The 14902-nt window shown below is 45.5% G+C and overlaps 1 protein-coding gene across 2 annotated transcripts in view; it reads left to right on the top strand.

The window, feature by feature from the left end:
* SHROOM3 (shroom family member 3) overlaps positions 1-14902 on the top strand; it is a 130312-nt gene that overhangs the window by 50454 nt on the left and 64956 nt on the right. The window contains exon 1 of one of the 2 annotated variants that reach the window (XM_088133155.1): positions 6760-7153. The exons of the other annotated variant lie outside the window; for it this stretch is intronic. The gene's annotated coding sequence lies outside the window, so the exon portion shown is untranslated. Of the gene's footprint in view, positions 1-6759; positions 7154-14902 lie in introns of those variants that run through there. 2 annotated transcript variants of the gene reach the window in all.

The raw sequence follows: 14902 nt of genomic DNA, 5'->3' as shown, positions 1-14902 counted from the left end.
ATAGCAATTGATAGAAAAACCAGTATCTGGCACATCAGAGCTAGGAAGAGAAAGATGTAACAGCCCTGCCAGGAAAAGCTATCAGCCAACTTCACATTGCCACGATCGGTAATCCCAGTGTGTAACCTACTTGCCCGCTTCCCCTCTCCTCCTGCACGAGCAACATTTACCCAGATTCAGGTACATTCACACCGGGGCTAAAAGAAACGTTGTGTGCTAAACGTGGGGAAACGACAACCCACATACCTTAGAGCTGTTAAGTGCAACCGCCATTGCTCCGGATAAACAATTCCCAACAGGCTAGTAATTCGGTGCAGAGCGGAGATCTCACCACATCTGGTGGATGCCAGATAGCAAATGTGATGGCCAGAACTAAATGTTTCCCTCCCCTCAAAGTTCCTATGGTCAATAAACTGGGGTTGGAATGATGTGCTTGACGTTCATTTGAAAGGTCTCAAAGCCCCATGCAAGGTGTTTTCTTCCCCCTCCCACCCCCCAATTACCTGTTATTGGGGACCAAAACATTCCTGATGAAGCCCCAGCATTTGAGGAATTCAGCACAATGCATAGAGCAAGTAATGCGACTTCCTAGTAGGACTGCTGCAAGTTTCTTCATCAAAAAGACCTGCTTGTTATAATCTTTATTAGATCATTCAGGACAGAAAGGACCATGGTATGTCTTGTTCTTGATTGCCTGAAGATGTAGCCATTTTGTCATTGCTAGAGAATGTTTAAACAAACACTTGCTGGTTTAAGCCAGTTTTACAGAGTAGGTGACATTTGTTAGACTTTGTTGAACGACAACAGTTGCACAGTGCCTGTGTTTTTACATCAGGCGGGAGGCTTTTGTTCACACTAACAAACTCCCTGTTTGCAGATCAGGTCCTGCTGTTAAAAACTGAGAGAGTCTCCTTTTTTGAAAAGCCATGATGGAGAGTTAAGGACCTGCACAACCTCTGCAGGTTTGAAACGGCATTGACATCTTGGGAAGTGTTCTGGGAATGGAAATAAATCATGCTTCTCCGATCTGGGATCCTCTAGATCAGGATTTTTTCAAACCATGTTCTGTGAGACGTTGATGAGATTGCAAATGCAAAAAAAAACCAAGGGTTCACTCCAATGCAACCAATTTTCTATCCCTTAGAGCAGTGTTTCTCCACCTTGGCCACTTGAAGATGCGTGGACCTCAACTCCCAGAATTCCCCAGCCAGCATGGCTGGCTGAAGAATTCTGGGAGTTGAAGTCCACGCACCTTCAAGTGGCCAAGGTGGAGAAACACTGATTTAAGAGTGTTGCCTCTTGATGGGGGATCCAGGAATTATTTTTTTCAAATAAAAGGTTCCCTGGGCTGAAAAAGTTTGCAAACCCCTGTTCTAAAAGAGCTGGGGCTGTGTTTCTCTGCCGCTATTGGGAAATTAATCTGAGAATTTAAATCTGAAGCCTCAGGAGTGAAAATCAGCTTTCTGTACTGCTCACATTTTTCTTCAACTGCCCAGCTTCTGAGATTTCTTACACATTCCTCAGTTACTCAACAATCTGCAGCGCTAAAGGCTAGAAATTTCCAAAATGCTGAATTCCTGGCCATGCTCCACCTGCAAGAATCCCCACAGCCATTTCTGTCATCTAGAACACCTTTTCCAACCTGACTAGTTAGGACTTCAACTCCCAACCAGGAATTTTTGGAATTGTTTCAGTCCCACATCCCTGGAGGGTCCCCCATGGGAAGTTTGTCCTAGAACAGTGTTCAGACTGAAACATCTGGAAAGTGGGCTAGAAATAGTTGCATGTTTTTTCTTCTAAGATAGCCTTCTTAAGATGCTAAATTAATCTTAATTATTTCGCTGATGTATTAATAGCCCACTTTATGGGCTCCAAGGCTGTGCGTCAGGCTTGTCTTTTTAATGTTTATGGGTGGGTGAGGACTGAATAATACTAAGCTTTAGAAACCGACATGCATACTAAACCAAGGCCTGCAAATAACATGCATTCTGCTTCTGAACCTCTTCCTTGGTTGCATTTAAATTGCAAAAATATATATAAATCAAACCCTAGCGCCTTAGCCTGATCCCAAACTAAGAGACAGGAGTTGCATTCTGACCTCTCCTGATTAAAGGGGCAATTTCATTCACCAGCCCTTCTCTGATAAAGCCAGAATCTTAAATTATAATGAATTATTTTGTCACAGATCTGTTTTCTGTTTATGAGGCTTCTCGTTCCAGAAAGATCTCGAGAGAAAGGAGAACTGAGATACTAGTCCTGTGTCTGGTACCTTGGGAGCCAAACTCTTGCAGGGAAATTGGATAATTAAAGCCAATCAATAGAGAAAATAATATCAGCAATTGCCACCGCAATAAATTAAACCCTGTCATGGCAAATGGAAACAGCCAAACAAGAATTCAAATGGGGAATGAACTTTGTGACCCCGGCGAGCTGTTCTAGCTTTGTGCTTGATCAGGACTCCATGATTAAACGCCAAGGACGGTGCATGAAACTTACTTGTACCCCCCACGAGCAAACACAAAGGAAAACCCGTAAATTGAGTTCAGAGCGGTCAGAAGAGCTCACCCCCTTGCTGCATTTACTCATGTCCTTACTCAGCTTCTCGCCTGACCTATTTGAATACACACCAGCTGCGTCCTCCAGCTCAGAATCCAGCCATTTGCCCATGTCCGCCCTGGGACCTGGGCATTTTCCTTCTCTGCATTGTTCCACACATCTGCTTTCATGACCTCCTCCTCCTGAACCTGCATCCAGACATTTCTCCACTCATAAAGGTCCTTGGTATGGGTTATTGATGCATCCAAACGGAATGCTTTAGGTTACAACATCTTTTTACTGATACAACAGAAAGATGGGGAAGACAGAAGAGGAGGAGGAAAATAAAATTATACAGTTGGAAGGGACCGCAAGGATCTGGTGCAACCTTCTGCAATGTATAGGGAACCAATAAAATTATCCTTGAGAGGCTGCTGAGGCTCCAGAGACGGAGAACCCACCACCTCCTTAGATAGACAGGTCTATTCTTCTACATATCTTGCCATCAGGAAGGTTTTCCTTAAACAAAATCTAGGGAGGTGCAACTCTGGTCTTGGTTCCTATAGCCCTGGAAAAGAGTTCATCTTCCATGTAGCTCCCTTTATGAACTGGACATGGCTATCATGTCTCCCCTCAGTCTTTTCTCCGAACGGAACATCTCAAATTCCTTCAGTCTGTGCTCACAGGACGTGTTCTGAAGTCCCTACGGCATCTTTGTTCCATCCTTGAACCCTCTCCAACTTGTCAGTAGCCTTCTGGAAATGTAGTGCCCAGAACAAAGCATTTCTGTCTTCATTCCATGTGAACACATCTCAAAGGAGTTTACAGGTAAAAAAGTGAACACACAAAAGGACCATCCATACAATCTAATCCACAGAATTCTTAACTGATAGGTCCATGAGAGCCAAGTCTACTAAGCCCTTTTTTCACTGGGGATATCTTGCTTGATAGGCAGGGGTTTAATGTTCTGGTGGGTTATCCAGAAGCCTAAGGATGACCACTTTCTCCTACCTTTCTTTAATACTCTACTTTGGGGAAAAGTTATTCCAGTCTACTGTTTGGTTATCATACAAGAAGGACAATTTGAGGGTGAAATGATCTGGTTTTGCAATTCCCTTGGTATTAAAGGAATTCAGGGGTGTGACGAATTGGGAAGACAGCTGCTTCCCTTTTAGTGCAACATAACTTTTTATGAGCAATGAGCTTTTTACCCCCAATCATCAATGTTGGATTTGACCTGCTGGGTTTCATTTGGTGGTGGCTGGAATAAAAGGGAAACATAAGGATTTCCATTCTCCCCAAAAGGAAAGTAAATCCATCTGTTTCAAATGATACATTTCACACGTCATAAAATTAATCTAGGCAGGTTATTTGTCTCCTACTAAGTTGGACCACATTGGTCCATCATGGGAACACACTTGTTCATTTGCAAGAAGGCAGAATAATCCAAGATTACGTCCTTTGGAGGGATAGTGTTTATTTTTACAGAGTTAAGTTAGTTATACTTCTGGTTAGTTGTATTTTCTCTCTGAGGGATGCTGTGTAGATTTTTGGTGATCCTTGCGGGGGTCTTACCATAGTATTTTGATGAAATTTAGTGACAACAGTAATACTTCAGTAATTTCAGTGGGATGATTAAGAACATACTTAACATGCCAATTAAAATGCCAGTCCAGCTTCAGTAGTCATCTCATGATGGAACCTTCCAGTGGCATCCATGGGGGTGGTCAAAATCAGTAAGATGGTGGGAGTGGCAGGATCAGGGCTTCAATCACAATGCCACACCCTCTATTTTGCAGATGTTGACAGCCACCCACAGCTCCCTTTGGAATCTTCATAGGCAAATGTTTTCCTTTTGTGATGTCCCCCACCCAGGCCCTTCACTCCCTACTTGTCTTTAAACATGTGTGCACACCTATATGTGCTTGTGAGTGCATTTGTGAAGGTGCCTGTGTTTTCTTATGTGCATATCCAAGCATGCTAAAGTGTGTGGATAGGGGAGAGAGAGAGAGAGAGAGAGAGAGAGTTGAAAGCATATATATAGGTAAGAGAAATGCGAAGTACAGGTAGTCCCCAGTTTAAGAACGAGTTCCGTTCCCAAGGTCTGTCCTTAAGTTGAATTTGTATGTAAGTCGGAACAGTGTTATTGTATAATACTGTATAAGTAGCATTGTGTAATGAACTTGAATCATTGTGTATTTAACTCTAATTTTGCTACAGAACCTACCATTCTTAACTATGGGTTGTCTGTAAACCGGGCATGCTTAACCCAGGGGTTACCTGTATATATGAAAACAGGTTCAAATAATAAAGCACGGGTGGATAAACAACAGATATAAGATATCATAGAAATTAGTTTATATGTATGTTTTTATGAGAATATGAATACAGTATATGGGGTACAGGTAGTCCTCGTTTACCGACCATTCGTTCAGTAACTGTTCAAAGTTGCAACGGTGCTGAATAATGAGACTTACGACTGATCCTCAAAGTTGTGGTCACAGCATCCCCACAGTCACATGATTACAATTGGGCGTTTGGCAACTGGCACACATTTACGAGTTGTAGCATCCCGCAGTCACATGATCACCATTTGCAACCTTCACAGCCAGCTTCCGACAAGCAAAGTCAGTGGGGAAGCTGGCAGCGAGTTGTGATCACGTGATTCACTTAACAACCACAGCCAGAACTGATGAACTGCCTTCGTAAGTCAGGCACAGTCATGTCATTTTTTCACTTTACGACAGCATCACTTAGTGATGAAGTTGCCGGTCCCAACTGCAGTTGGTAAGTGAGGACTACCTGTATGTGTTCATATGTATGCCCGTGGACTTGCAATTTTAAAAATATTTATCTTAAATTTGCATGGCCTTGCTTGCTATTTAAAAGACCTCATCTGTTTTGGACATGAACCCATCTTTGAGGGAATGCATGTGATATCTGCAGCCAGGTGTGGCTCCAGATATACCTTCAGATAGACCTTCTCTGCACTGAACTATTTGAACATGACAACTTAGAAGAAATATGCCAAGGTCTTTGGGGCAGAATTGCTGTAGCCCGGCCAAATAATGCAGGCTTCTTGCGTTCCCTATCCAAAGGCAGCCAACATTTTTCCTCCAGACTGGATTTGGGTGATAAGAAAAACGCTGGCAGATATGGTCAGAGGTTAATCCCAGGAAAAGAGCATTACTGGATCCCTTCTGGAAGTCGGTGTCTGAAGCAGGGTAATTGGGTCCTGAACTTCGCCACTAGAATCATCCTGCCTTGGGGGCCCAACTATGCAGCAGCACCTCCCTGGCCTGGGCTAATTTCAAAAAATAGAGCAAGGAGGATCAGGCCCAGTTTGCTTTTGGATGGGAGACCACTAGGAAATCACAGGGCTGTGGGCTAGACTGGAAAAACATCTCGGAAGAAAGCATTGACAAACTGCTTCCATACAGTATTGTTGCCCCAGAAAATTGCATGGAAGTCACCGGCTCACCCCGTAGAAGACTTTACCCTTTTCTTGTCTACTTGAGAAATGTTTGAACAGTGCTGCACTGAGTGATTAACATCTGTAATTGTGAAACTACCCAACTAAGCCGTTGTGCTTCTTTTCCCCACCTTACCTGGCCAGCAAACCTTGCCAGTGTCCATTGGAGTTGCATCCCAATCAATCAATAAATTGCAGGTGATATTTCCTTGGGGCACCCCTAAGCCGCCGGGGGTCGGTCCCCACCCTGTGCCCGGTCCCCACGTGCTGACTCGGCCACCAGCCACCAGTTCATCTCCTTTGCTCAACGAATCCGCCCTCCCTGCATTCCAGCGCCCAGGAGCCGGGCTCGCACCAGCCCCTTAAGCCTCCGGGAGGCCGGCAGGCGCAAGGCGAGCTGCGTGGACCAGGTCGGGGGCAGATCTCAAGTGCACCCGCCAGGCGGTCAAGGTTACCCTGGCTTGCTCCTTGAGAAACGCCGGCTTGGGCGATGGAGCCACGCACACACGCACGCACCCACCCACCCGGTACTGCTTGTGCAAGGAAGGCGCGCAACTGCCGGTGGCTAGCGCCGAATGCGTCTCTCCTCCAGGTGTTCCAAACGGTCCAGGATTCATTCGGCACCCGAAACAAAAACACGCAAAAAAGTCAGCAGATGTGCCGGTCCCCCCTCCCCTCCCCTCCCCTCCCCTCCCCGGCGGCTTCCACAAGCCTGCGCAGCCACAACCCAACGCGGAAGGCGCGCCGGAGCCTCTCCCGGGCGCGCGCGCGCCGCCGCCGCCGCCTGCCCGGCGCTGCAAACTTGGCTGGCGCGCTGGCATTGAGATGCAAATCCCGCCGCCGGGAGCCAATCCGCCGTCCGGCCGCCCGAGGCGGGATTACCTGGACGGAGGGCGGCCTGCCCGCCTCCCCTGCGCTCCCGTCCCGCTCGGCTCCCCGCGGGCGAGCCCGGGGCCCTCGTCTTCCCCGCCGCGCTCTCCCCCCGCGGCGGCTGCAAAGCGGGGCGAGGCGGCCGCCGCTTGAGCCCGCCGGAGCATCGTGGCTGCAGCCGCGCCGCCGCCGGCCTGGCGCCTCGCGGGATGCGGGGAAAGTGCTGAACTTGGGCTGCGGCGGAGCGAGGGCGGCCCGTGCGCCCCGGACGGACTGGTGAGTGGCGCCGCCACGGACGCGCCGGCTCTCCCTTCCCGGGGACGGAGCGGCGGGAGGAAAAGCGGCGCGCCGGGCTTTGCGCTTCCCCTTCTCCTCTGCCCTTCCTCCTCCCCTCCCCAGTTCACTCGCTGCTTCAACTTTGCGGCCTCTTCTTCCTCGCCTCCCCTTCCTCCTCCTCCTCCTCCTCCTGCTGCTGCCTTTCCCCTTTGCCCAGCCCGACCTTTCCCACCCCTCCAACACGGACCCCTCGACGGCAGCGCCCGCCCGCCGGTGCAGAAAAGAAGGACGGGGCTTCCCGGGGACTCTCTCGCCGCCTCTGTGTCGGCTCCCTGGGCTAAGGCTGCACTTTCCGCCCTGGTCGAGGTCTCTGCGGAGGGGCCCGGGTGGTCTTCCCGTCGCAGCAGGGCTGCCTCGGGCTCTGTGGCTGAGAGCGCGGGGCACACCGTCAGGAGCCCGGCAGCCCCTTTTCCCGCTAACAGGTCTTATTAAAAGGCAGCTTTGTTCGTCGGAAAAGGGGCTGCCAGAGTCCTTCGGCTTTGGGGAGGGGGCTCTCTCGGAGTAATTCATGATACCAACCCGGTCTGGAGGGCAGATCTTTTTCTTTTTCCGGGCACGCTCTTATTCCGCAATTAAAAAGGAGCTCGTAAAAGTCGCGAAGCAGAGCGCTTGATCCCTGCAAGATTCCTTTTCCGGGTGCCATCAGGGATCTTTGTCAAAGGGAAAAAACGAACAAATTGTCACCAACCCTAAACATGTTGACCAGCTGTCCTTTATTTTGTTTGCTTGCTTGCTTGAGCTTTTAAAAATGGGGCTGTTTAATGAGAGGATGCAAATTCAACGTCTTCCCCACGCCCCGCTGGGCCACCCCAATGTGACTATTTATTTGTTTTAGCAGATATTGAAAAACAGTCAAGAAAAAAAGGCATTTAAAAAAAAAAGTGGAAAAGGTGTACGGGCATTGACAAATGCGACTTTAAAATCGCAGCCCAGTGTAGCAAAGATGGCAGAATGGAAAAGAATGAAAAGGCTGCGGGAAGGTTGTATGAACTGTCCTGGGCAGGGGGTTCAGCCAAGCGAACCCCAAGATCCCCTTGATTCTTACCATCTGCGATTCTACAGCTGTAACAATACGTAGGATAATAAACCTTCTCGGAGGTTAGCTAGCTGTTAAATGTGCGGGATGATGTGTCTAGCATGCGTCCAGGCTGCAGATGGCATGACGTGCTACATGCCTCCTGCAGGTGCCAGACCTGGATTAGAGTTGGAGAGATGGACTTTAGCACAGGGAAAGCATGTTACCTGCTAGATTGGTTGGACTTCAGCGGGCTGCCTTGGCAAGCGGGGTGGGAATAGCAGCCCAGCCCCGCTTGCCATGCTCTGCGTTTGATATATGGCCCAGTTGTTTATTGCCTAAGCTGTAGGGGGTTGGAGGTGGGGTATTTGTTCCATCTCTGCCCAGCAATTAAGCTTGGAAAGTCGCCCCAGACAAGCGCTTCGTCCTGGGGATGACCATCTTGGGACATGGTCATGGCGGAAAAAAAAAGATCCAGATTTAGGTATTGATTTGATTGTTATTCCAGCTTTGGTTCAGGAGCTCAAGCTTGTGAGATTGTCATGGCGGAAAAAAGAAGATCCAGATTTAGGTATTGATTAGATTGTTATTTCAGCTTTGGTTCAGGAGCTCAAGCTTGTGAGATTGTCATGGTGGAAAAAAGAAGATCCAGATTTAGGTATTGATTAGATTGTTATTCCAGCTTTGGTTCAGGAGCTCAAGCTTATGAGATTGTCATGGTGGAAAAAAGAAGATCCAGATTTAGGTATTGATTAGATTGTTATTCCAGCTTTGGTTCAGGAGCTCAAGCTTGTGAGATGGTCATGGCAGAAAAAAGAAGATCCAGATTTAGGTATTGATTAGATTTTTTTTCAGCTTTTAGTTCAGGAGCTCAAGCTTGTGAGATGGTCATGGCGGAAAAAAGAAGATCCAGATTTAGGTATTGATTAGATTGTTATTCCAGCTTTGGTTCAAGAGCTCAAGCTTATGAGATTGTCATGGTGGAAAAAAGAAGATCCAGATTTAGGTATTGATTAGATTGTTATCTCAGCTTTGGTTCAGGTCCTCCCATTTTCCCCCAGAACAGCAACCTGGAGAGGTTGGTTGGGCTGACAGAGACTGGTCCAGAGTCACCCAGGGAACACCTGTGGGTAAAGGGGGACTAGAACTGGGTCTCCCCACTCCTAGTCCAGCATCTTCCCCACTACTTCCCCACTGGCTCATGGGCAGAGAAGGAAGGACTATCCCAAAGTATCCCAGGGAACACCTGTGGCTGAAGATGGACTAGAACTGGATCTCTCCAATGCTAACCCAAATCCTTTACTATTGCACCACACTGGTTCTTTTATGAATAGGTGTATATGTAAGTGTATATATATATGTGGGGTAACCATCTGTGTGGGGCACACCACACATAACGAAGCAGTCTTAAGTCACCCCAACCAGCCAGCCAGCCAATATCTTTATTAGGCCACTGAAGTTCTACAGAATCATTGCAACTTCAGGATGGGACTGTTCTCTTGCAGTGAGGATGCTTTTGGGGACCCCCTCCCCAGCTGCAGTGTGGGTGTTATTAGGGATTTGCTCACTTCTCAGCAAAAGCAGCTGTACTCATGACCTGTTCTCAGCTGCTCTTTGGGCAGGTGGCAGTTTTAATAGACGGTGACTGCCATTCACCAGGAGTCACGCTTGACTCGAAGGAGTCTCTACCTTAATACAAATTTATTGAAATGGAGAAAGTAACGGCTGTAAAATGCTAAGAAAGAAAAGTGGAAACCTCTCAGAGCATCTTCTGCGGAAGGGAAGAAATCAAGCAGCGTCCATGTCTATTTTTGCTCGCTTGTATTTGATGCATCTTCATTTAAGAGATTTCTTTATAGCCCAAATGGATTATTCTGATTAGCAGTAATCTCTTCATGACCTCAAGCAGAGTTGCAGCTGAAATTGAGGGGCGATCGAGATCCAGTCTGAATCCTTCCTCGTACAAAGGACGTGCTTTGACACCAAGGGAAGGCCCTTTTGTATCTTGCTTTGCCTGCCTGCCCCCCATCAGAAATTCCGGATTTTTCACCAATTCCGATCTGGCTAACAGCACAAATTAATGCAGTTCAGACAAATTAGTTTCATTTGAATAAATGTAAACATAGATATTGATTTTTCCTGGCAGGCACATACAGGGCGCATGACAATGGTATAGACAAAACTGCCTGTGATTGTTTAACAAGCACTGTGCAAGGGAACACTGTCAAGATTAAGCTTTTAATTAAAATCTTTCTAGTGGATTTGCATCTGAAAGGGTGGCTAATGAGATACAGTTTTCTCAGATGTGATTGAATACTTTTCCTTTTGTTTTCCTGACACTTCTGTCTTTCAATTCTTTGGGATGGCTGGGTTAGCTGTAAACAACTGCGTCACAAGAACAGCCAGGGTTGTCCGTTCTGATGTTTCACTTGGCTCCGGAGTGTACAAGAGTGACTACGGAAGGGGCTTGTCCCGTCTGTTTGATGAACGCTTGGCCCAGGCACTCCGCCTGCAGAAGATGCCAAGTTGTGGTTGTTGGGAAAAAAGCATTTGGGGAGGAGAAGGTGCGACGTTGCCTGGATTTCAACAGATGAGAGAGTCTCTGGATCCCTAAAATGGGGCAGGGGGGATAGACAAGAGCAGGACAGGAAGAAAATAGAAAACTGTTCAGGAAGACGAAGCTGGTCTGGTTTCTGAAACAGGTGGAAACAGAAGGAACGGCCTTCTCATGGGGTACACATTGCTTCCTAAATCTGTATGAAGCTGCTACTCGTGATTCATGTTGAAGGTTCAGGCAATTTAAGAGTACATCAAGGCTCCTTTATTATTGTGAAAGCTCCAAATGTTATGTTAGGCTACTAAACCGTACAACAATCCCTTTGGGATATTCCCGTGAAAATAAAATTAATTCACATTTTAAGGACAACTCGTTTGTTTGTTTCTCATAGCCTTACACAAATAAAAGGTCACATTATCTGTCTGTTATTTTTCTGTATTTTATCTGTGGTGGTTCATCCAAGATTTTCTTGTTTATTTTTATTTGATTCAATGACAGCCTTTCCTTTTAAAAGAGCTCAAAGCTGTTTTAATTCATGGCTAAAAAACTGCCAGATTGCTTTCAACAGTCTTCCTCAATCCACTGTGTTAACAACTACAATTCCCATCTTTACTCACGCTGGCTGTGGATGAAGAGATTTGTCCACAGCACATTGGAGGGCACTACATTTTTGAAGGCTGGCTTACTTTTAAATTAAATTAAAATTAAAAGAGAAATGCCAGCACACCCAACACATTTCTTTATCTGTTTATTGTATTGTATGCCACCAAACTGAACCAACTCTCAACCATTTACAGTACAGATAAAACTAAAAAATGGAATACGATCATAAAAATTATGAAACTCTAACCAAACAATAACCCATCAAAGAAGAATAATGGATTTTTTTTTTAATCCATGGTTTACTTAGTTAAAAAATGCGATCCTTTTGCTGATTATCGGTTAACTATTGGATGAAATCCCCATACAGTTGTGTATTGTCAAAAGCTAGCTATATCAGAGAGGAAGAGAGATTGGAAGGAACCAGGAGATAATTAGCAATTTAATTAACCCTAGATGATGGTTAAGAGGAAAGACTAGTTTTATGTTTTCTCTCCCAAGCCTTGTTCTTTTGACACCTGTGCCACCAGGGCTGTGCAAGGAGCTCATCTGTTTGTATTTCGGCACGCTTACAGGCAGGAAATTGGGAGACACAACGGCAAACTTTTCCACGTTGTCTTCCCATTTTCCTCCCTTGCTCTAGAAAGCGTGCGTCACCTGGATTTGGATTTCTATCCGCTTGCTGGCTTGGGTACTGTAATCCTTCAACATTTTGGAACGATTGTGATCATTTGGATATCGATCCTTGGACTGCTTGAAACCACCCGATTGCCCTGGATTTCGTGGAAATGTATGTCCTCTTGTTGAGCTTACAGAATCAGTGAACCTACTGCTTAACACAGAGCAGCCAGATGTGAGCAGGAAATGAGAAGATAACAACACATCTGTCCTGGGTGCACAGGCTGGGTGCTAACTAATTATCTCCTTGCCTGCTTTGCAGTTCTCCTGTCTCTGTTGGCTCTTCTGCTCTCTGATTCTTAAGAAACCCGCCTTGCTCTTTGGCTAGAAATTGATGATGATGGGTGCTTAATCGGATTTGGCTGGCCGGTTGCAAAGCCAGGACGGGGGATCACTTCAGAGAAGAAACTTTGACATTCAGCCCACCCAGCAAGAAGATATTTCATTTTTACTGAATCCTTACCAGCCTCCCCTGAAACCACGAAAGAGCTCATTTATATTGCAGGCTTACTCTCGGCTATAAAGAGAGATTTGCTGAAAGGGACTGTGACATTTGCAGAGATCCAAATTTCAGGCTATTTATCACAAAAATCCCTGCCAGCACCGGTCTTTGCAAAGGCTATCTGGCCCAGCTGACGAGATTAATGGTTCCATCTTGTCCGTTGTATTTTTGGAGATGAGGAATTCCGTTCCTTGCATTTCTGGTCCCCGTTAATCCATGGCGGTGGCTGTGATAGCGTGGTATCAGTGAGCGTGATATCTGGATTTGTGTTTGGGGTGGCTTAACGGGGTTTTGCAGCCAGTTCCTTGCCCTCAGGAGAAGATGGGGAAAGCATGATGAATAACACGGGGATGAAGATCTACTCAGCTACATGTGTGTGGAGTCAGAATGGGAATGAGTCCCCTTTAAGGACTTGTAGTTGCTGTGATGAGTTCTGTCTTTTTGCTAACTGTGTTTGTGTTCCAACTTGCTTTTTGTTTCAATGATGTGAACATTTTCCCTTCCTAGACCCAATATAAAGTAGACCAGTGTTCCTCAGTCTTGACAACTTGAAGATGTGTGGACTTCAACTCCCAGAATTGGAGTTCAGTTCCAGAACTGGAAATAGATCGGAATAACCTACCCCCTAGACCAGTATTCCTCAACCTTGACAACTTGAAGATGTGTGGACTTCAACGCCCAGAACCATAGCTGGCTGGGGAATTCTAGAAGTTGAAGTCCACACATCTTAAAGTTGCCAAGGTTGAAAAACACTGAAGACGAGCAGCAGCTTCTTCTGCTCTATGCTTCTACTTTTTCTTTCTAAATTATCTTCTTTTTTGGGAGTGGGGGGTCAACTCCTGTTATTATAATGGTGGAAAAAGGAAATGCTCCCTAGCAAAAACTGGGTCTGAGCAGACCATTCACATCTTGTTGGAATTGCATCAGACTGTTAAGTTGTTAAGTCATTCTACTTGAAGAGAATGGGGTCATTTTTCCATTTGTTTCTAGAATGGCAGAGGGAGGTAGAGCATTGATCCTTGTCTCCTGATGCCCAGAATATGGGGCCCCAGGACTCTCACGCTATGGAGGAAATCCGAAGCAATTTCTCTTCTGCAGTCTGCAAATTTCTCTTAGTCTCTTTTCCTGTCTTTTGGAGATATTTCTGCTTTTGGTTTGAAACATGGAATAAACAAATGCTAAAAGCTAACATGGAAAGGACTGAAGATCCCTGTGGGAGAGTGAGTGAGATTGGAAGAATTGTTTTGTATCTGTCTCAGAAATGGAAAAACAAGCTGAAACCAGGAACTAGAGAAATATAGTTTGGGGAAACAAGTAACAAGACAGATTTTTAGGTCCATGAGAAAGTCGGAGTTGGTGTGAAAATATTAATGGTAGTAAGCAGAAAATACAAGTAAAAATAATCAGGAAAGTGGGCATCTTACTATCACAGCATCTAGACTGAACAGCAAATTTTATTTTAACAGCAGAATTCCTTCAGAAGGGACTTACATCTTGACAATGCTGAAAACTGAAGACAGGATTGAATTAAATGTAGTTCACTCCCAAAATCTTGTCTGATGCGTTGCGGTCCACCATGTTTTTTGCTGAGTTTGTTCTGCTGGTGGAAGGATCAAGAATGATTTCTTACGTTTTTATTCTTACAGTGTTTTAACTTTTGGGTACGACCAACTTGCAATCTAGTGAGAAATTTATACAAAAGAGTTAAAACAGATTTATTCTCTTTCCCCTGAGCCGTTGCATAAGAATTGCTGATGCTTCTTGAGTGGGAGCAAAGCATGCATAAATATCTGCCGCCTTTAGTAAATCATGATATTGGAGAAGTGACAGTTCAAATGGGAATGAACTTAAAACTATTGCCGATCAGTTTGGAAAACGGAATTCCACCTCTTCTTTCTTCTTTTGAGGTTCTAATGTTTGAGTTTTATGAGTCTTGAAATTGGGGAAATACAGGTTAAAGGAGTAATTAAGATCAAGAAACATAATCCTGCCTCATATTTAATAATGATAAAAAATCAGATGGATACAATACAAATATGTGTTGACTATTCCAGTAATATTTGCAGCAACATTGCACAATTGGGTTCATCTGTGTGTCTCCAGATTGCCAACAGAGAGGTTAAATGAATATTTTGCTGAGATTAAAGTAAAAATGAAGTTGCCATCAAGTCAAATGAGTTTGTGGACCCATCCATGTAATTTTCTGGACAGCAGTACCGAAGTGGCACTGCTATCTCCCAGAATCAACTGCCCTATCCAGGCTAAGCTTTGATATTACCTTGTGGTCTCCCATCCAAGTAATAACTAAGCTTGATTATACTTAATTTCTGAGCCCAG

Source organism: Python bivittatus, unplaced genomic scaffold (assembly GCF_059951505.1).
Source record: "Python bivittatus isolate LINGU-HERP-01145 unplaced genomic scaffold, Pbiv_v1 ctg000070_np1212, whole genome shotgun sequence".
Lineage (NCBI taxonomy): Eukaryota > Metazoa > Chordata > Lepidosauria > Squamata > Pythonidae > Python > Python bivittatus.
The sequence above is the reverse complement of the archived record's forward strand: the minus strand, read 5'-3'. Positions and strand labels throughout refer to the sequence as shown.